The following is a 22,511-nucleotide window of genomic DNA, read 5'->3' on the forward strand; positions in this document are numbered from 1 at the left end:
ATCTCTTAATGGGTTGTGGAGGACGGTAAGGGAGTGTGACAAGTGGACAAGGGAGGGGCAGCAAAGAAGCTGCCTACTTTGCCAGGGCTGAGGTTGGTGAGAGGGGTTGCTAGGACTTCCAGGGCGTGGGCTGTAGGATGTTGGCATGGGTGTCTATGAGCTGACAAACTAGTTCCTGGAGTTCCTTCCTAATATGAACATACAATTCATCTGTACTCTTCCTAGGGCCATGGAGGTAGAAACCATTATTCCCACTGCCCAAGGGGCCCACACAGGGACAGGATTTGAATCCAACCAAATCTCTTTAACTTCAGAGCTAATGGTCTTTTTCCTATACCTTCAGATCACACATTTTGGTGGGTAACATATGTTTCTGATTCTCTAGGTCTAAGCTGAACTCAGCCACCTGCTTTTGGTGATTTGGATATTAGTTGTCCAGTGGATGTCACTGGGAGTCTCCTGTTATGGAAGTAAATGAAATTTGAGGTTCAAAGACCTTCTTAATAGCCTCTAATGAAAACAGACCATTATCATTAAGAGCAAAAGAGCAAGGCACATAGATATAAAAAGGGAAGGAAGAAATGGATTTGCATTTGCTTCAGCGTGCAGAGAAAACCTTTAGATGATACACAGAAACTAATACCATGGGAGGGGAATGGGTGCAGAGGGACATGGTGAGAAGAGGCCTTTGGCCGTATGGCCTTTTGTAACTTTCAATTTTGTCTCTTGAAAATTTAATATGTATGCAAAAAAAATTAAATGGAAAACATCCATGTACTAGTGATGCCGATATAAATGATTAACATTCTTGGCCTTGGACTATCTGTCTGTTGTCTTATCACCCTTATGTGTCAGGCTCTTCTTGCCAAGAAGCCAGTTTTGGGCATACCATGTGGACATTGCGGACGAATTTCCCATAGGCATACACGGAAATTAGAATTATAATGACATTATATATATTAAATTTAGCTACCCAGTGGATTACATAGGGTTTCTGACTGTCCAGACCTTGTATCGTACCGTTCCTATGGGATTACGTGTTCTAAGTTTCCTAAAATATGGACTTCTTAAATGAACATAACACAGCTTTTGTGAATTGTCATCATTTAGGTAAAACATACCTATGACTAATTAAAAAAAAAGTTTCATTCAGCATTTTCACCTTCATGTGGGTAGAGCTGCTAACTTTTGGTGTCGAAAAGGGAAAAGTCAGGCTTTAGTTTTAAAAGAGAAAACTGACTTTCTGGATGATGACAGAAGTGAGGCGTGTTAAGACATAATTCTGTAATTCAAGCAGACTCTTAGGAATCAAAGAGATTCTTTGATGATCCAATTGCCTACTTAAAAGAGAGGATTTTTTCCCCCTCTTCTGTTCTCTCTAGGATAACTGGTATTATTCCTCTGACTAAAACGTGGCTTTCAAGAGAAAGAAAGCATGCACTATGCCTTTGCACTTAGTGCATTTTTCTCCTGTGGAGTTTCTTTCACTTACTCCATTAGAGCAAGATAAGTGATTCTGCTCCTTAGTGTCACATATGGTCATGTCTAAGTGAGGCTTGATGTTTAGCTTAAGAATATTTTGGCTTAAAGGCAGCAAATGAGGTCTTCAGCTTCTTTAAATCGTAGGGAGCACCATACGACTGCCTGAATAGCACTGGAAACAGTATACTGATGACAGGGCACTTCTCTGTCTCAAGAGCCCTGCTAATTGAAGATGTGTCACACCTCCCCTTAATTTAAGCATTCTGCTTTGCAAATGAGGACTGCTCTTTTACATTCGTGCTTGTTCCTTCCAAGCACATCCTGCGTGCTGGCTGTGCTCCACAGCAAGGAAGGTACAGGGACCGTTTCGGGGGATGACGCACCTAGCACGTGGCTGGTACATGGCAGTCCTCGATGCGCGACATTATGATCCAAACACAGTAAAAGGAAGATACGTTTGAACTCAGGTTCCCCAGAAGCAGACCCTGACACAAGAATTTGAGAGCAAAGGATTTCCCAAGGAAATGTTCCCCAGAGGAGGGAAGTGCTCCCCAGAGGAGGGAAGTGTTCTGGAGAGGAGGGTGCGGGATGGGGAACTCAGCCTCAGCCTAATCCTTGGGAGCTCTGGCGGAGGAATGAGCCTCAGAGACTATAAGCCTCCGGGCTCCCAGGCCCCGCAGGCCTTAAAGGGAGGGAGCTAGGCTTGCAGACTCCCATACTCCCGGGGAAGGAAGCGAACTCCCAGACACTTGTGCTCTCAGTCCCAGCGGGTGAAGTGGTTACAGAGGTTGGGCGCGGTGCTCCGAGCAAAGCAAAGTCGTAGCACCAGCCTTCAGAAGCAAAGTCCATAGAAGCCAGGCGAAGGATGCACAGAACCTACAAAAGAGACCCGAGGGGGGGCAGGGAGGGCACCCGCCAGGTCTGCTGAAAGGTCAAAGGAGAGCCTGCCTCGTGGGTATGCGCTGAGTGCAACCGGGATTGCACTTGATATTGGGATTCAGTGCGCTTGGGATTCAATGCGCTCCAGTCACCATCTTGAACTTCTTCCTTTGATCTATTGTATGTTTTGTAGGTGAAGTCCGAGGGGACAGGGGAACACGCGCGCAGCCCCTCCTTCCACCACCTGATGCTTCCCTGGGCCCGGTTCTCAGGCACTGGTGTAGCTGCTCCGACCCCGGTGCCCGGTGCCCCCGTGGCCTTCCCTACCCCTCCTTGCCCCGCAGCTGTCGCTGCCCTCTGCTTGGGCGGCCGCTGTTGTGAGGGTGTGGGCTGCGGTGGGCAGGGGAGGCCAGGGTTTCGTAGCTGCTGTCCCACCTCCAGAGGGCCTGGCAGGGTGGGGTAGGAGGGTGGGGCGACGTGGGGGTGGGTTTGGGGAGGCCTGGGACATCTCTGGGTGAAGGCTGACAGCTGTCTTCACCACGCAGGACCCGGCGGGGGAGAAGGGCACACCCTCTCCGGCTGTGACCTGAGTGCCCAGTGTGCCCTGGCACGGAGCCTTTCACCCCTTGGGGGCACTGCCCATCCACTGTGGAGTGCAGTGCCAGTCCCGTGGGAAGGGGAGACTGACTGACCCGTCGGCCGGTGGCGGGCAAGAGGGGATCGTGGCAGACAATGGGTTGTGCACACGTGTGTGGCCACACCAAGCTGCAGGGCAAGGGCCCTGGTCACCTGTGAGGGTCTGCACTCACCTCATGAGTACCCCCACGGATACCTGACGAATGTCCGCGCGCCCGCAGAGTGTGGAAGTCAAGAGCAAATACCACCCCAGGTCGAGACAGACTCTGTAAAGAAAGGAAAACTTTCTGTATGTTAATAAGTTTAAGAGCACTTTTCCCTGTTGTTTTGTTTTGTTTCGTTTTACATTTTCCTTTTGCATTGAGCTCTGCCAATTAGATAGCCAGCCTGGGTCAAGGTAAGATAATCTAAAAAAAACAACACATTAATTTAAATTCTAGTTAGTTAACATACAGTACAATATTGGTTTCAGGGAGAGAATTCAATGATTCGTCAGGAGGTAAGGTCATTTTTAATAGAGAGGCGTTTGTAGCAGGTCAGAACAGGAGGAAACATTTTAATGCCCACCTCAGGAAAAGTAATAATTTAAGAAAATTCAAAACGAATTACCATTTATTAAGCTTTTATATGCCATTCATTGTACAAATTACCTTATTTATCGCTTTAAGCTTAACAAAAACCCTGCAGGCCATAGATGATAAAGCCAGCTCTCAGAAGTGTTCCATTTGCCCCAATGCACAAATGGATGGAGACTCAAATAAGGCCGACTGCAGAGCTCTTAACTTCTATGCCAGCGCTCTCCAATAGAAATACAATGTGAGCCATGCCTAATTTTAAATGTTCTAGTAGTTACATTGAAAAGATAACCCTCAGCAAAGTAGGTTTAGAAAGAAGACACCTCAACAGAATAAAGGCCAACTATGAAAACCCTCCAGCAAACATCATACTCATTGGAAAGAACTGGCTACAGCAATCAGACAACAAAAAGAAAAAAAAGGCATCCAAGTCGGTGAGGAAGAAGTCAAACTTCCACAATTTGCAGATGACATGAGATTCTATAGAGAAAACCCTAAAGATTCCACCAAAAATCTACTAGAACTGATGCATGAATTCAGTAGTCACAGGATATAAGATCAATGTGCAGAAATCTGCTACAATTCTATACACTAATAATGAAGTAGCAGAAAGAGAAATTAAGAAAACAGTCTTGCTTCAATTGCACCAAAAAGAATAAGATACCTAACCAAAGAGGTAAAAGATCTGTACTCTGGAAACTGAAAAACACTGATGGAAGAAAGTGAATACAACACAAAGAAATGGAAAGAAAATTCCATGCTCACGGACTGGAAGAACAGATACTGTTAAAATGTTTATACTCTCCCAGACAATCGACACACTTAATGCATTCCCTACTAAAATACCAATAGCATTTTTCACAGAACTAGAACAAAAAAAACCCCTACCATTTATATGGAACCACAGAAGACCCCCAAACTGCCAAAGTAATTTTGAAAGACAAAAGCAAAGCTGGAGGTCTCGCAATTCTAGATTTCAAGCTAAATCACAGAGCTGTAGTGATCAAAACGTTATGGTCCTGGCATGTAAAATAGACACAGAGATCAATGGAACAGAATAGAAAACCCAGAAATAAAGCCACAACTATATGATCATCTAAACTTTGACAAAGCAGGAAAGATTATCCAATGGGAAAAAGACAGTCTCTTCTTCTTTTTAATATATGAAATTTATTGTCAAATTGGTTTCCATACAACACCCAGTGCTCATCCCAAAAGATGCCCTCTTCAATACCCATCACCCACCCACCCCTCCCTCCCACCCCCCATCAGCCCTCAGTTTGTTCTCAGTTTTTAAGAGTCTCTTATGCTTTGGCTCTCTCCCACTCTAACCTCTCTTTTTTTTATTTTTTATTTTTTTTCCTGCCCCTCCCCCATGGGTTTCTGTTAAGTTTCTCAGGATCCACATAAGAGTGAAAACACATGGTATCTGTCTTTCTCTGTATGACTTATTTCACTTAGCGTAACACTCTCCATTTCCATCCACGTTGCTACAAAAGGCCAGATTTCATTCTTTCTCATTGCCACGTAGTACTCCATTGTGTATATAAACCACAATTTCTTTATCCATTCATCAGTTGATGGACATTTAGGCTCTTTCCATAGTTTGGCTATTGTTGAGAGTGCTGCCATAAACATTGGGGTACAAGTGCCCCTATGCATCAGTACTCCTGTATCCCTTGGGTAAATTCCTAGCAGTGCTATTGCTGGGTCATAGGGTAGGTCTATTTTTAATTTTTTGAGGAACCTCCACACTGTTTTCCAGAGCGGCTGCACCAGTTTGCATTCCCACCAACAGTGCAAGAGGGTTCCCGTTTCTCCACATCCTCGCCAGCATCTATAGTCTCCTGATTTGTTCATTTTGACCACTCTGACTGGCGTGAGGTGATATCTGAGTGTGGTTTTGATTTGTATTTCCCTGATGAGGAGTGACATAGAGCATCTTTTCATGTGCCTGTTGGCCATCCGGATGTCTTCTTTAGAGAAGTGTCTATTCATGTCTTCTGCCCATTTCTTCACTGGATTATTTGTTTTTCGGGTGTGGAGTTTGGTGAATTCGTTATAGATTTTGGATACTAGCCCTTTGCCCGATATGTCATTTGCAAATATCTTTTCCCATTCTGTTGGTTGCCTTTTCGTTTTGCAACCAAAGTTTTGTTGATTGTTTCCTTTGCTGTGCAGAAGCTTTTTATCTTCATGAGGTCCCAATAGTTCATTTTTGCTTTTAATTCCCTTGCCTTTGGGGACGTGTCAAGTAAGAAATTGCTACGGCTGAGGTCAGAAAGGTCTTTTCCTGCTTTGTCCTCTAGGGTTTTGATGGTTTCCTGTCTCACATTCAGGTCCTTTATCCATTTTGAGTTTATTTTTGTGAATGGTGTGAGAAAGTGGTCTAGTTTCAACCTTCTGCATGTTGCTGTCCAGTTCTCCCAGCACCATTTGTTAAAGAGACAAGACAGTCTCTTCAACAGTGTTGGGAAAACTGGTCAGCTACATGCAAAAGAACGAAGCTGCACCATTTTCTTATACCATGCATAAAAATAAATTCAAAATGGATTCAAGACCTAAAGGCAAAACCTGAAACCACAAAAATCCCAGAAGAGAACAGAGGCAGTATGTTCTCTGACACTGACTGTAGCAACATTTTTCTAGATATGTCTCCTGAGGCAAAGGAAATAAAAGCCAAAATGAACTATTGAGACGACATTAAAAGAAAAAACTTCTGCACGGTGAAGGAAACTATCAACAAAACTAAAAAGCAACCTATAGAATGGGAGAAGATATTTGCAAATGACATATTGGACAAAGGGTTAGTATCCAAAAATATAAAGAACTTACACAACTCCACACTCCCGAAACAAATAATCCAATTAAAAATGGGCAGAAGACATGAATAGACGGTTCTCCAAAGGAAACAGAGATGGCCAACAGACACATGAAAAGATGTTCAACATCACTCATCAGCAGGGAAATGCAAACCAGAACCACAATGAGATATCGCCTCACACCTGTCAGAATGGCTAAAATCAAAAACACATGTTACAACAAGTACTGGCAAGGATATGGAAAAATGGAACCCTCTTGCACTGTTAGCGGGAATGCAAACTGGTGCAGCCACTGTGGAGGTTACTCAAAAATTAAAAATAGAATTACCCCATGATCCAGAAATTTCACTACTAGGTATTTGTCCCCAAATACAAAAACACTATTCAAAGAGATACATGCACCCCAATATTTATAGCAGCATTATTTACAATAGCCAAGTTATGGAAACAGCCCAAATGTCCATCGATGGATGAATGGATAAAGAAGATGTTGTATATATACACGATGGAATATTATTCAGCCATAAAAATCAATGAACTCTTGCCACTTGCAATGACATGGATGGAGCTAGAGAGTATAATGCTAAGCAAAATAAGTCAGAGAAAGACAAGTACTATGATTTCACTCATATGTGAAATTAAACAAACAAAACAACAAGCAAAGGAAAAAAAATAAGAATGACACAAACCAAGTAACAGACTCTGAACTACAGAGAACAAACTGATGGTTCCTAGAGGGGTGGGGAGTGAGGAAATGGGTGAAATAGGTAATGGGGATTAAGGAGTGCACCTGTTGTGATAAGCACAGGGTGCTAACATATGGAAGTGTTGAATCACTATATTGTACACCTCAAACTGATATAGCATTGTATGTCACCTATACTGTAATCACAATAAATAAAAAAGTGAAGATAAGTGAAATTAATTTTGACAATCCATTGCATTTAACCCAACATATTTAAGATATTGTCATTTCCAAATGTAAGTATTATAAAAATGAGAACTCATTTTTTTTTCATATGAAACCCTCAAAATCTAGGGGGTATTTTACACTCAAAGCACAACTCAGTTTGCATACTAAATTTTTATTTGACGTGCTTATTTCACATTTAGATTTTATAAAACCTAGAGTTGAAAACAGATTCACATATGCAAGATGTTCCAAGCATACTTAAAAGCTTTCCAGTAACTGAATCGAGCATTTATTTTTGTATTTAAATTTAAAATTAATTAAAGTGATACAACATGAAAAATTAAATTCCTCCAGTGCTCTAGGCATATTTCAAGTAGTCAACAGTCATATGTAGACAGTTGGACAGCACAGCTCAAAGATACATGGAGGCAGTGAGAGGCAGCTGTGGGAAGCTTTGTAGCAAGGGTCTTGAGACAGACTGGTAAAGAGTCAAGGGACGGGAAGTGAGGCAAGAGGAAGGGGACCAGGAGGCAGCACCAGCATCTTCTCAGGTGCAGAGCCAAAGCATGTTACTGTCTTTCCAATAAATATTTATTGAGTGCCAACTATGCATTAGGCACTGTTCTGGTATAGAAGTCACAGGACCTGTCCTTGCCCTTGATTTCATGTTTGTGGTGTATGTGGCCAGGGCCTGGCTGGAAGATAGATTGTAAACACGTCTATTAGATGCCTGTAGCTGCTGTAACAAAGTACCACCAATTGGGCAGCTTAGAACAACAGAAATCCAATTTCTCATGGTTCTAGGGGCTAGAAGTCCTAAATCAATGTGTTGGTAGGCTCATGGTCCCTCAGAAAGGCTCTAGGGAAGGATCCTTCCTTAACCTCTTTCTAGTCTCTTAGTCTCAGGTGCTCACTAATTTATGGCAATCTAACTCCAATCTCTGCCTCTGTCTTCACGTGGCCATCCTCTCTCTGTGTTTGGGTCTATGTCTAGATTTCCCTCTTCTTACAAGGACACCAGTCCTATTGGATTAAGGGTCCACAGTACTCCAGCACCATTCACAGGTATTTTGGGTTAAGACTTCAACTTATCTTTTGTGTGTGTGTGTGGGGGGGCAGGGATACAATTAAACCCATAGCAACATGTAATCCTGTAAAAATAAATTCAATATTTTCAGAAAACGCTTCAGTGAAAATAAGGCAGGGCAATGGGATTAAGAATGATGGGTAAGGAGTAGGCTGGTAAATTTCGCAGGAGGAGGCATAAGCTGAAGGGATAAAGGAGAGACATACCAACTGTCTGCCAGCTAGGCCAAATGTACCCAAGGAAGCTCTGGGGAGTCAGGTATTCCCTGTCGTCTCTGAGTACCCACCACTGTTACTCTGTTGCCCTTTCTCCAGCTCCTTGTTGAAACTTGTGAGTTAAGAATCACCACAAACAAGGATGAACTTGTCAGCCAACGTTTTATCCCCACTACATGCACAATAACCCAAGAACAACTGTGAAGGTGGGCAAGACAACTTGACCCCAAGCCCAGTTCTAAGAGAGTTGGTCAAGTAGGCATAGGCCTGGATTGCCAATAAATGTTATCAGTGCCCACACCATCATGGTGTCACCACTCAGGCATCTTCTCTTCCTGTTTCTTTGACTGGAACTTGATTTTATTCACCTCTACAGCCGTACACTCTGGTTCAAGTCCCCATTGGACCAAGTCTGGAATCATAATGAGATGTCCATGGAAAGGAAAGGGAGCACAATACCACGCTCTGAATATAACTCTTGAATTAATTCTGTTGTGACGCTGCAGTTAAATTATTCTCTACAGCAATATCGGCACAAGATAATTGAAAAAATTATCATAAAAACAGAAACTTCCCTTCTTCAAAAACAAAAACAAATTTCAAAACCCCAATCACCTAACCAACCAACCAACCAACCAACCAAACCACAAAATCCTGCCTTCCTCCTCATTTCTAAAGTTAGAGCCCTAATTTTCACCATAAACAAACATCAATTCCAGGTGGACTAAGACTTAAACAGGAAAAGTAAAACTTTACTAGAAAAACAGGTAAAGGGTCCCAACACGCAGTTCTGATGTGTATGTGTATGTGGTTTTTTCCCACACCACCAAGCAATTCTTGGGCCCAGCTAGTGTCCATGCCCCCTCCAGGTACACCAGTCTGCCCCCCACATCCATGAATTCGCCAGCCTGGACACTCTCTGAACTTCTCCCCTTTGGGTTTTTCTAGAGGTTTTATTACATAGTGATGTTTGATTAGATCATTGGCCATTGGTGATTGAACACAACCTCCAGCCCCTGGATGTCAGGGAGGGGGACTGAAAGTTCCAACCTCATCACATAGTTGCTTCTCCTGGCAATCAGCCCCCATTTGTAGGTGCTTTCCAAAAGTCAACTCACTAACATAATAAACAAAGGGCACTTTTGTTTCTCTCATCACTAGGAAATTCCTAGGGAATTCCTAGGAGGTCTGTGCCAGAAACGAGGAGAAAGACCAAATATATATTGCTTATTATAAATCACAATATCATAACAGGAAAATATATCTTCATCTTGACATGAAATCTCCCTTAAAGCATGGCAGCAAAGTGAGAAACATTAAAACACTGAGAGATTTGGGGGCGCCTGGGTGGCTCAGTCAGTTGAGCATCTGACTTTGACTCAGGTCATGATCTTGTGATTTGTGAGTTTGAGCCCTGCATTGGGCTCACTGCTGTAGATGTAGAGCCTGCTTTGGATCCTCTGTGCCCCTCTCTCTCTTCCCTCCCCCCGCTTATGCTCTCTCTCTCAAAAATAAATAAACATTTAAAAAAATATTGAGAGATTTGACTTCACTAACCACACTAAAAAACCTTACAGGTGGCCCAAAATACCACAAGTTAAAAGACAAATAGTAACCCATGAAAAAGTATGCAACACATATGATGGAAAAAAATATGGGAGGGGGTATTCGCCATCATGTAAAGGTCTTACAAATCAATAAAACAAACTGCCCGATAGAAAAATGGGCAAAAGATGGGCATAAAGAATTGGTTCTTTTTTTTTTAAAATTCTTTGATGTTTATTTTTACTTTTGAGAGACAGAGAGAGAGAGAGAGAGAGAGAGAGAGAGAGAGAGAGAGACAAAGCACGAGCAGGGAAGGGACAGAGAGAGAGGGAGACACAAAATCTGAGGCAGGCTCCAGGCTCTGAACTGTCAGCACAGAGCCCGACGCGGGGCTCTAACCACAGAACCACGAGATCATGACGTGAGCTGAAGTCGGACCCTTAACTGACTGAGCCACCCAGGTGCCCCAAGAATTGATTCTTTTTTTTTTTTATTTTATTTTTGGGACAGAGAGAGACAGAGCATGAACGGGGGAGGGGCAGAGAGAGAGGGAGACACAGAATCGGAAACAGGCTCCAGGCTCTGAGCCATCAGCCCAGAGCCCGACGCGGGGCTCGAACTCACAGACCGCGAGATCGTGACCTGGCTGAAGTCGGATGCTTAACCGACTGCGCCACCCAGGCGCCCCAAGAATTGATTCTTAAAAGCAGTTCAAATGGCCAGTGCACGTGTGGATATATGCTCAACTTTGTTAATAATGAAAGAATGCAAATTAAAATAACAAGATATAAATTTTGACTTACTGGTTGGTAAAGACCAAAAAGATTGGCAATGCCCAGGACTGTGATGGTCTGAAGAAGGGGCCCTCACACACGAGTGGTGGAAATCTAAATTCTACAAACTTCGGGGTGGGCAATGTGGCAACATGCATCACAGTGACTAACAAGCGTATCTCTTGCCCAAGAAATTCCACTTCTAGAAATCTACCTTGACAACATAATCAAGCAAGCGAGCAGAGACATTGGGAGTTGTATCACAACACTGTCACAGTGGGAAAAAAAAAAAAAGGAAACAACTTAAGTGCCCAACACTAGGGAATTGGGTAACTGAATGATGATCTACTTGTGCAATGGCATCTCATGCGCCCACTAATAAGGATAAAATAAATGTGTAGACATGAAAATATGCTCATGATATATTAGATTTAAAAACTGAGTCTTGGAATATTGACTACAGTAGGATCCTCATTTTGTTTTTAAAGATGGTCTGAAAATGTCTAGTTAACAGGAATTGCCTCTAGAGAATGAAATTAGGGAAGACAGTATCGTTTCTTTCAAGGCAGTGGAAGGCAGTGTTTCAGAGCCAGGCTTCTAGGGTCAGACTGTGGGGTTCCAATTCTGCCTCTGCTATTTACTAGTTTTCCGTCCTTAGGCCTGTTTCTTAATCTCTTTCAGCTTCTGTTTTTTCATCTTTTAAATTGGGCACAGACGCAGTGTCTAGCTCGCAGGGTTGTTGTGAGGCTTCAGACACGTATGGGTTGGTTGGTTCATTTGAGCGTAGTGTTAGCAAATGGCCAGGGCCTAATACATTTTAGCTATTGTTATGCCATTTTCTATATGCTTTGAATTTTACAACAAATATCTATCGCTTTCACAGTAGAAAAGCAATACATACACAAGGTGGCCAAAAAATGGAAACGTAGGCAAATAGGCAGATAAAATGGCTTATTGATATTATATCATAATAAACCAGCAGCTGTGATTCCTGACTTTGTGATCACCCTGTATATTGACTTTGTTCCTAGTTTTTAAAACAAATGAGGTAAAATTCACATAACATAAACCATTTTAAAGTGAACAATTCAGTGGCATTTAGTACAAGCACAGTATTGGGTGCATCTCGTTCCCAAATACTTCCGAGATCCCGGAAGGAAAGCCTGTAGGTGTTAAGAAGTCACTCCTCAGTCTCTTCTTCCCCCTGCCCTTGGGAATCACCAGTCTGTGTTTTGTCTTTAAAAAAAAAATTTTTTTTAAACGTTTATTTATTTTTGAGACAGAGAGAGACAGCATGAACGGGGGAGGGTCAGAGAGAGAGGGAGACACAGAATCTGAAACAGGCTCCAGGCTCTGAGCCATCAGCACAGAGCCTGACGCGGGGCTTGAACTCACGAACCGCGAGATCATGACCTGAGCCGAAGTCGGACGCTTAACCGACTGAGCCACCCAGGCGCCCCCTGTGTTTTGTCTTTACGGATTTACCTCTTCTGGCTATTTTATATAAATGGAGTCATACAACACATGTCTGGCTTCTTGCACTCGGCATCATGTTTTCGAGGTCTATCCATGTTGTAGCAGGTGTCCGAACTCCATTCCTTTCCATAGCTGAATAATACTCCATTGTAGGGATGTACTACCCATTGGTTTATCCACGCATTTGTTGATGGACATTTGGGCTGTTTCCACTTTTTGGCTGTTGTGAACCGTGTTTCCATGAACACGCATATGCAAGTGCTTTTTTCATTGCCTCTTTCTTTCTTCTTTTTTTTTAATATTTATTTTGAAAGAGAGAGAGAGAGCATATGCGCATGCATGCACGCACAAGTGCACATGCGTGGTTGGGGGAGGGGGAGAGGCAGAGAGAGAAGGAGAGAGAGAGAGACTCGGGGCTCGATCCCAGGAACTGTGAGATCATGACCTGGGGCAAAACCAGGAGTCAGACGCTTACCCACTGAGTCACCCAGATGCCCCTTGAGTTCCTCTTTTAATTCTTTTGGATATATACCTACTGAATACCTACTGATGGAGTTGCTCGGTCATACAGTAATTCCATGTTTAACTTTTGGAGGAAATGCCAAACTGTTTCCCCCAGCAGCTGAACCACTTTGCGTCCCCATCAGCAATGCATAAAGGTTCCGATTTTTCCACACTCTTTCCAACGCTTGTTATTTGCCCTTTATATTTATGTTTATGTATATATTTATATTCGAGTTAGTTAACATACCGTGTAGCCTTGGCTTCAGGAGCAGAACCCAATGACCCACCTCTCACATATGACACCCGGTGCTAGCAGTCCTAGTGGGTGAGAAGTGATATGTCTTTGTGGTTTTGATTTGCATTTCCCTAATGACTGATGATACTGAGCGTCTTTTCAGGTGCTTGGTGGCTGCTTGTGTATCTCCTCAGGAGAAAGGTCTGTTTAAGTCCTTTACTCATTTTTTTTTTTTCAGTTGGGTTGCCTTTTTGTTGTTGAGTTGTACGAGTTCTTTATATATTCTGGATGTGTATTTGCTTTTGAATATTCATCCTTTGAGGATTCAACTCAGATCCTCCAAGAAGCCTAACTTCCCCAGCTAGAATTTTATTTCTCCATAATCAGAGAACATGCAGCAAAGACCGTCTGTGGCCCATGAAGCCTAAAATATTGACTATCTCGCTCAAGGGCAGGGATTGTTCTCGGCAGAGCCTTAAATGCTCAAAACGATGGCCCTTGGTTCCTGAAAAATCTCGCGTTTTGCATTTAATGTAAAGTGAAGTAATACATTTTGGAAAAAAATTCTTTCCCAAATGATTATGACCAAAAGAATCCCGACCTTCACATTTATTGACTTGAAAACTTTACTTGTACGGTATGTCTGAACACCTTCTGTTCTGGTAACGAAGGATACATGAAGTGTGCCTATAATTTTGTCCACCAGATGTTGTGGCTGCGCTCTTAGGAAGTGATTTGAAAAACAATTTAGATGCTTCGAAACCCAGGAGTCCGAAGTACAGCATAAGTCGGGAGGCATCATACATACCGCTTGGTCGGTTGCTGTTCTCTGCTGCTGCGGAAACACAAGATTATTGGCACGAAGTGTCACTCAGTTTACAGCTCAGGAACCAGAGCCAGATCCAGATCGCAAAGGCCCGTAAATGTCCTGGCTGTTCCCTGAAGAGGTTTCCGACTGACCGAAGAAATGTGCTTTAAAAATGACGCATCTATTTCAGAGATCCCTGAAGGTGGACATCTCCACGTTGCTATTTTCACCTTGGCCTAGGCCTCCGCATACGGGAGCAATTGCACCTTGCCCCTCGCTTGGCTGTTTTGCCCTTGATTTTTCGCTGTCCCAGCTGAAGCTTTTCTGTGGCCTTGACCATCAGATTGAATGGAGGTGCTGATTACAGCCGGCGGAGGGACATTAAAGGCTGTGACTCCATTAGCCGCCGGTCTCCTGTGTGAATGGCTGGGATCTGGATTCGGTTCGAATTACAAGCAGACAGGAGTCAGTGAGGTGAAAACAGGAGAGAGATAGGAGTCTGTCTCTACAGTCAGTAGGCCGTACCTGCGGGGGCCTGTACTAGCAGGGAGCCGGAACCCCATATCCCGGACGCAATCAGCAAACTTTTTGTCTAAAGGGCCAGATAAAGAAATGTTTCCAGCTTGCAAGCTGTCTAACGCCGCCATTGCCTAGACAAGAGAAAGAAACAGCACAGCTCTGCTTCAGTAAAACTTGATGTACACCAGCCGGCCGAGGGCTAGATCTGGCCGATCCAGGTCTACACGACCAGTCCGAGCTGGCACGCTTTGGAGCATTTCTGTGTTCACAACCCACCCAAGGAAGGTGGAGAGACGCAAGAAGGGACGCAAGAGAGGGAAGGGACGCAAGAGAGACACTGTTCACGCCGAGCACGTTTCCGTTAAGATTCTGCTAATGCGTCTGTCTGGGGACAGGGCTAAAGTCATGGCTAATGTGGGACTGATGATCCAGGGACTGCCGGACACATTTTTTGTAGCCGACTTCCCCGGAAGAATCGAGAATCGACTGTTATCTGGAGGCCTAAAGTAAATGGGGAGACAATCTTTCCCAAGACGGGGTGGGCCCTCCACCCTTTTTCTCTCGTGATTAGTTTGGTTCTCATCTTGTTTTTTTTTCTTGTTAAACTTGATGTCAGTGATCTGGGCGTAGTTTCTGTGTAGATTATTCACTCATACGCTGGGTTTTTTTCTTTCCGAACGTAAATACTCCCCAGACGGTCTTTAAGAACTTCTGAGAAGGGCTTGGAATAATAGCGTGAGATGGTGTTTGGCACGCATTTTAACACTAACAGATGTGCAAGGGTGTGCCGAAAATGACAACAGCTGACACGGTGCTCAGCCAGTACAAGAAAGGACAGACAGATAAACGGGGTGGCGTAGAAATGCCCCCCATATTTACTCTCGTGTCAGGTCCCACTTTTGCCCTTATTTAGACACCAGTGTTTACAAAGGAAAAAAAGATTCTTCACAAATCAGTGGGGGAAGGGGTGGATTAAGTAATAAATGATGATGGAAAAATTGAAGTCAGAAAAAATAATTTGGAAAGAAAACAGCTTAGGACTTTGCCTCACACTATACACTGAGTAGGTACCACACGATATGAAGAGTTAAACGTAAGGTATACAGTATAATAAAATGCAGGAGAAAATTTAGTTGACTATTCTTTTTTTTTTTTTTTTTACTTCACTATTGAAAGGATCTCTGGGTAGGAAATGACCTTCCACGCGTACAGCAAAGGGAGAGACCAAAATGGAAGTGTGGATAGATTTATAAATTTACAGCAATTGGTACTCTATACCTGTATTTAATCTACCATCATTTTATAACATTTAAAATCATCTCTACAATGGAAACTATAAAAATGGAATGAAAAGGTCAACAAATGAGGAAAATATTTGCCAAGAGTAAGAAGAGTTAATATGCCCGGTATATAAAGAACCTATATGACTTTAAAAAAACAAACAGTATTTCCGTAACAGGAAAAGGACACACCCCAGAAACGCAAATGCTCAGTGAACATAAAAAATTGTCCAGGCTTCACTGATAATCAGAGAAATGCATAGGAAAACGTACTGGTTTTCACCCATCGAATTAGCAAAAGTTAAAAAGTGATAACACTTGGGACACCTGGGTGGCTCAGTCAGTTAAGCATCTGACTCTGGACTCGGGTCATGATCTCACGGTTCGTGAGTTCGAGCCCCCCCCCCCCCCCCCCCCGTTGGGCTCCGTGATGATTGGTGGACTCTGCTGGGGATTCTCTCTCTCCCTCTCTCTGCCCCTCCCCCCTTCTTTCAAAAATAAGTAAGTCAACATTAAAAAAAGTGATAACAGTCAAGGCTGGCATGGGTAGAGTAAGACAGACACTTTCAGACACTTGCCTTTTCTATAAAGTAATTTAGCAGTGTGCATTCAGAGCCTGATAATCATATTCCCTAGCCTAGTTGGTGGGGTCAAGGAATTTATTAGAAATCCATCCAGGGGCACCTGGGTGGCTCAGCTGGTTGAACACCTGACTCTCGATTTCGGCTCAGGTCACAATCTCAGGGTTGTGGGATAGAGCCCTGCAGGAGCCTGCTTAAGATTGTCTCTCTCTAGGGGCGCCTGGGTGGCTCGGTCGGTTAAGCGTCCGACTTCGGCACAGGTCACGATCTCGCGGTCCGGGAGTTCGAGCCCCGCATCGGGCTCTGTGCTGACTGCTCAGAGCCTGGAGCCTGTTTCGGATTCTGTGTCTCCCTCTCTCTCTGACCCTCCCCCGTTCATGCTCTGTCTCTCCCTATCTCAAAAATAAATAAACGTTAAAAAAAAATTAAAAAAAAAAAAAAGATTGCCTCTCTCTGGGGCACCTGGGTGGCTTGGTTGGTTGAGCGTCCCACTTCAGCTCAGCTCGGGATTTCATGGTTTGTGGGTTCGAGCCCTGCATCGGGCTCTATGCTGACAGCTCAAGAGCCTGGATCCTGCTTCGGATTCTATGTCTCCCTCTCTCTCTGCCCCTTCCCCATTGGCATTCTGTCTCTCAAAAATGAATGAACGTTAAAAAAAAAAAAAGATTTTCTCTCTATCCCTCTGCCCCTCTCCCCCTGCTTGCATGCACTGTCTCTTTCTCTAAAAAGAAAGAAAGAAAGAAAGAAAGAAAGAAAGAAAGAAAGAAAGAAAAGAAAGAAAGAAATTCAAAGGAAATGATCAGAAATTTGACAAAGATTTGTTTCACTAAATGCCTAATATAACTTTTTTTTTTAATTGGGGAGAAAAACATGGGTTGGCAAACGATGGCCTATGGGCCCACGACCTGGTGCAGCCTGTAAGCAAAGAATATATATATATATATATATATATATATATATATATATATATGCTGCTTTCGTGTTTTAGCAGCAGACTTGAGTCATTGGAATGAGGCGGAAAGGCCCGCAAAGCCTCAAATATTTGCTATCTGGTGCTTTTTGGAATTCTTTTGCCAACTGCTGGTATAATAAATAAAGGAATGCTCATATGATATAATATTTGTAGCCACCGAAATGATATTTGCGATTAATTTTTAGTAACACGAGAAGATGCTCGTAACATCTTGTTAAGTGAAAAAATCTGGAATAGAGCTATTTATACTAGAGTTTCACAAGGAATATTCTGTTGGCTAATAATAGAATTCATATATTGAAAAATCTGGGTTTAAAAACTTCTGCGGGGCCTCTCCTGGATTTTACTATGTTACTTTGCAGAGTGAGTCTCTAAGAGGGAGAAATGGCATGCTATGTTCCCCGATGTTTTGATCACGAATTCCAATGTTTCATGGAACATAATTTTGGAAACGCTGATTTATATATAATGGTTTCCATTGTTCTGAAAGATATTTTATGGTCACATGGGCATGCACACACAAGATAAAAATGAGTCAAAATGGTGCCTATGTTTGTCTCTCAGCGATAGGATTATAGATCATTTTGGGGGGTTGTATTTTTATACATTTTCTAGAACAAGCATGAATTAATCTTTTGATCAAAAAAATGTTAATAAGAACAGAATATGGACTGATGTCTGTTAAGGGAAGAAGATTCTGGAATCAAAGTAGAACCTGTGAGTAAATTAGAAACACGTAGACTATTGGATCCAAGCAGCAGAATTTCAAGTCACATGCATTTACCCAGTCTGTTTTTTCACCTGCTTCTTTTCCTGTCTGTGTATTTATGTCTATGTATTTAGGTAGATATAATTTAAAGTAACTGTCTAGATCACTTAGGACAGGTTTCATATTTTATTTATTTAATGTTTTATTTATTTTGAGAGAGTGAGCGAGCGAGCTGGGGAGGGGCGGAGAGAGAGGGAGACAGAGGATCAGAAGCAGACCCCGTGCCAACAGCAGAGCCCGACGCAGGGCTCGAACCCAAGAGTTGTGAGATCATGACCTGAGCCGAAGTCGGACACTTAACCAACTGAGCCACCCAGGTGCCCCAGGGTTCATATTTTAATAGAAAAGTTAATTTTTTTTTTTTGCCTCCAAGTAAGTGAGAATCATCATTTTCTCCCAATCAAACTGGGAGGAAATTTCTTTGTTTCTTTTTCTTTTCCTTCCTTCCTCCTTCCCTTTGTTCCCTCCTTCCCTTCCCCCCACCCCTCTCCCTCCTTCCCTTCCTCTTTCTTTCTTCCTTCCTTCCTTCCTTCCTTGTAAACTCTATCCCCAACGTGGAGCTGGAATTCACGACTCCAAGATCAAGAGTTGCACACTCTACCCACTAAGCCAGCCAGATGCACCCCCCCACCACCTTTTTTTCAAATAAAAGACTAGCTTCATTTTTTAAAATAAACCTTTTATTTTGGAATCATTTTATATTTACAGAAAAGATGCCAAGATAGTACAGAGAGTTCCCGAACAACCTTCATCAGCTTCCCTTGATGTTGATATCCTCTGTAACTGGTGCATTTGTCCACACTGCAGAATTAACACGGGTATGTTTCCGTCAGCGTTTTGCTGATCTTCTTTTTCTGTTCCAGGATCCAGTCCAGGAAACCACACTGCATTTAGCGAACTGGTTTCTTTCTTTCTTTCTCCCCCCCAGCTGCTTTGAGCTGGTTTCTTTTAATTCAAATTTACAAAGAATTTTTACAAATACCTCCTTCTGTCATCCCAATCAGTCCATAGACTCTTGTGCTCAGAAGGTCGCCCTGTTGGTTTAATGCTCTAGTGTGACTTTTTTGTTTGTTTGTTTGTTTGTTTTTTTAATTCTTCACCATTTATGAACAAGGGACCCTGCATTTTCCTTTCCCACCGGTCTCTGCAGACAGGATCGGTTTAGTTCAGTAAATTTTGTGCTTTCTGACTTAGAGCTTACTCTTCCTTCTCCTACCCTACAATTTCCATCAATCTTGGGATCTATGGCTTGAACCCTGTAGTTCTTTCCCTGAATTTCCTCAAACTTTCCCTTTCTGGCTCTGTATCAATGCCTTAGCATTTTTGTATGTACTTTTTTTTTTTTTTGCCTCAGCAACTTTGATTTCTGTTTTAAGAAATAAATCAGTCTGAAACCTTGCTTACCTGTGGGCCAAAGTGCTCTGGTAATTTATGTTCATCATAATTTCCTACTGGTGGCTACTGCCTCAGCAGCTATGCACATTATAGTTATTAAACAGGTTTAAAATAAAATAAAAACGGCTCTATTTTGTTTCCGAGGTTGGTTAATTCACTCCTGCTGTTGTCAGGCCTGAACTATGAATTATAACTCTTTTCCCGTAGGGGAGATATTAGTTTCTCTGCAGATATGGACGCATTTGGCCAAGCAGTTTGATTTTAAAATCAGGGAGCTCTGATAGTCAAAGTAATGCTCAGTGGCCTGGATGGCAGATCCCCCGTTATTCGTGTTGGTCCAGAAAGCACTCAATAAAATCATTCTGTGGCTCTTGAGAGAGATGGGCACCTCACCCCTGGCTTTGGATCACCGACAGAAATAGTGGTTTTGTCTGGGAGCAAAGGTCTGGGTTGATCTATTCTGCTTTAATTTTAGCTCTGTCAGGGTCTGGTTATGCAGACACTGGCTGTCCAAGAGAGTCGTATCATGGTCATGCTCACTTTTAATTTAAAGTATCAACCAACAAGAATTTAGGAGAGCAAGGGTGAGAGAGACAAGGAGAAAGAGTACAAGTTTAAAAATATTTCTGGATGGAAAAATGTGTAAGAAAAAACCCAAAAGACAAGATAGAGTCAAATATGCACAACACATATGGTAGGCAAAACCTTCATACCTCTAATTTTCCAAGAACTACCACAAACCGATCGGAAAAGCGACACACTGGAAACTTTCTAGAAACTAAATGCCATGACTAATAAATGAATGAAAGGGGGCTAACCTCATCAACATTCAAAGGAATGTGGGTTTGAAGACCAATTCTCACTTGCCCAGTTGCAAACAATCAAAGGTCGAGGACGTTCAGTACTGGCGACAATCTGGGAAAACAGACGTTTGGGTATTTCTGTGGGGAAGCCAATGTAGAACCTTTAGGGAAAGCTGTCTTCTTATATTTGTAAGAATGAAAACATGAATACGCCTTTGGTCCAGCACTCCCAGCTATGGGGACCCATCCTCCTGGATTAAACACACCGCGGCAGAAGGTATAACCACAGGCAGATCCAGGCAGCTTTTTCTTGTAGTGATAAAACTGGAAACAAGGTAGCTGTTCCTCAGCAGAAATACGGCTGAATGAATTGTGCAAATTCTTACTCTGAGTGATTGCCAGAAAAACGAATCACAGCTTTATATATTGACTTAGATGGCAGTGATACGTTACTAAGGAAGGGGGGGGGGGACAATCTTCTGGAAAAAAATAGAGTAGGCTGTAAGTTTGGTAGAAAGAAAAGTAGACCTTCTCTCTTACCTGCATGTGTTTGTATACCAGCATCATGAGAGATGTAGCAGAATATTCCCTGAGTTATTATTACTGGATATCTCGGAGGCTTGACTGGATTGGGGGAATAGAGGATGTGTGGTAAGGACTTAGCCCTCTATCTATTACAGTCAACATTTTAAATGAATAGACTATGTCATTATTGTGTTTCAATTACAAATGTACAAATGCTTATTATAAAGCAATGCAAAATAGCATTACGTTTTTCTTTTCAAGTTTTTAAAAATTTATTTATTTTGTGAGAGACAGAGACAGTGTGAGTGGGGGAGGGGCAGAGAGACAGGGAGACACAGAATCATCCGAAGCAGGCTCCTCCAGGCTTCGAGGTGTCAGCACAGGGCCCGATGCGGGTCCTGAACCCATGAACCGTGAGATCATGACCTGAGCTGAAGTCAGATGCTTAACTGACTGAGCCACCCAGGCGCCCCTATTTTTTTTTTAAAGAAAAAAATGTTGTCAATATTTGAATGTCTACTTGTGTCATCTTTTTAAAAAAAAATTTTTTTAACGTTTATTTATTTTTGAGATAGAGAGAGAGACAGAGCATGAATGGGGGAGGGTCAGAGAGAGGGAGACACAGAATCCGAAACAGGCACCAGGCTCTGAGCTGTCAGCACAGAGCCCGACGCGGGGCTTGAACTCACGGACCGCGAGATCATGACCTGAGCCAAAGCCGGCCGCCCAACCGACTGAGCCACCCAGGCGCCCCAACTTGTGTCATCTTTGTGTGTGTGTGTACTTAGGCATCTCTCTATGTATTGGCATCATAAACACATGTAGTTCAGAGTCTTGCTTTAGTCACTTAACTGTACATTTCCCATGGCAGTTTTTCAAGTTTATTTACTTATTTTGAGAGAGGGAGTGAGAGAGAGCAAGCATGGGAGGGGCAGAGAGAGAGAGAGACGGAGACTCCCAAGCAGGCTCCCCACTGTCAGCACAGAGCCTAATGCGGGGCTAGAACTCATGAACCGTGAGATCGTGACTTGTGCTGAAATCAAGAGTCAGACGTTCAACGCACTGAGCCACCCAGGTGCCCCTCCCATGGTATTTTAAGATCCTCTGTATTATATATATTTTTTTAGTATTATAGTTTTTAACGTCTGAATGTTCTTTAAGTGAAGTATGATTTTCTCAACTATTCCCCTAATGTTAGGCATATGATAGTTTTAGTTTTCTGCTATTATGGTTCTTGCCGCATGAACACCTTTATGCTTATGATTTTAATTCTGTTGATTAATTAAAAAATATGTTCTCTAATATATGATTATGATTTAGGTTACATAGGAATATTTATTGCTCTTGTTACACATTGCCTTGGCTCTAAAATTTTGCATCAGATATTTGAATTGAGATTCACTGCAATCCCTTTCTGTCTGTGGGCAAACCTTCTAAAGGCAGATCTGAAAATAATTTGCAAAATGTTGCTTTTCTCTGCATTTTACTGATAACCCATCATAAGGGCACACATTACCACTTGTTTATTACAGGTACAAATTTAAAATATATCAAAATGCCTATAATAGCTGAAAGGATCTTTCAAGAACAATTTAACAGCATTGTTGAAAATAATGACAGTAATTTTCATTTATCTGATACTCAACGGGCTCACTCCACTTTCTTCTTTAGAATGATGCATTTCTACAGAATTTCTTAGGCTGCTTCACTACCAGT

At 42.6% G+C, this 22,511-nt stretch overlaps 1 long non-coding RNA gene across 1 annotated transcript in view; it reads right to left on the reverse strand.

Moving 5' to 3' along the window:
- Positions 1 to 22,511, reverse strand: part of LOC109496439 — a 91,903-nt gene that overhangs the window by 17,390 nt on the left and 52,002 nt on the right. Inside the window, exon 3 of the long non-coding RNA XR_002739881.2 lies at positions 3,171 to 3,263. This is a non-coding gene — a long non-coding RNA (uncharacterized LOC109496439). The remainder of the gene's footprint in view (positions 1 to 3,170; positions 3,264 to 22,511) is intronic.

This window comes from Felis catus, chromosome X (assembly GCF_018350175.1).
Source record: "Felis catus isolate Fca126 chromosome X, F.catus_Fca126_mat1.0, whole genome shotgun sequence".
Classification (NCBI taxonomy): Eukaryota; Metazoa; Chordata; class Mammalia; order Carnivora; family Felidae; genus Felis; species Felis catus.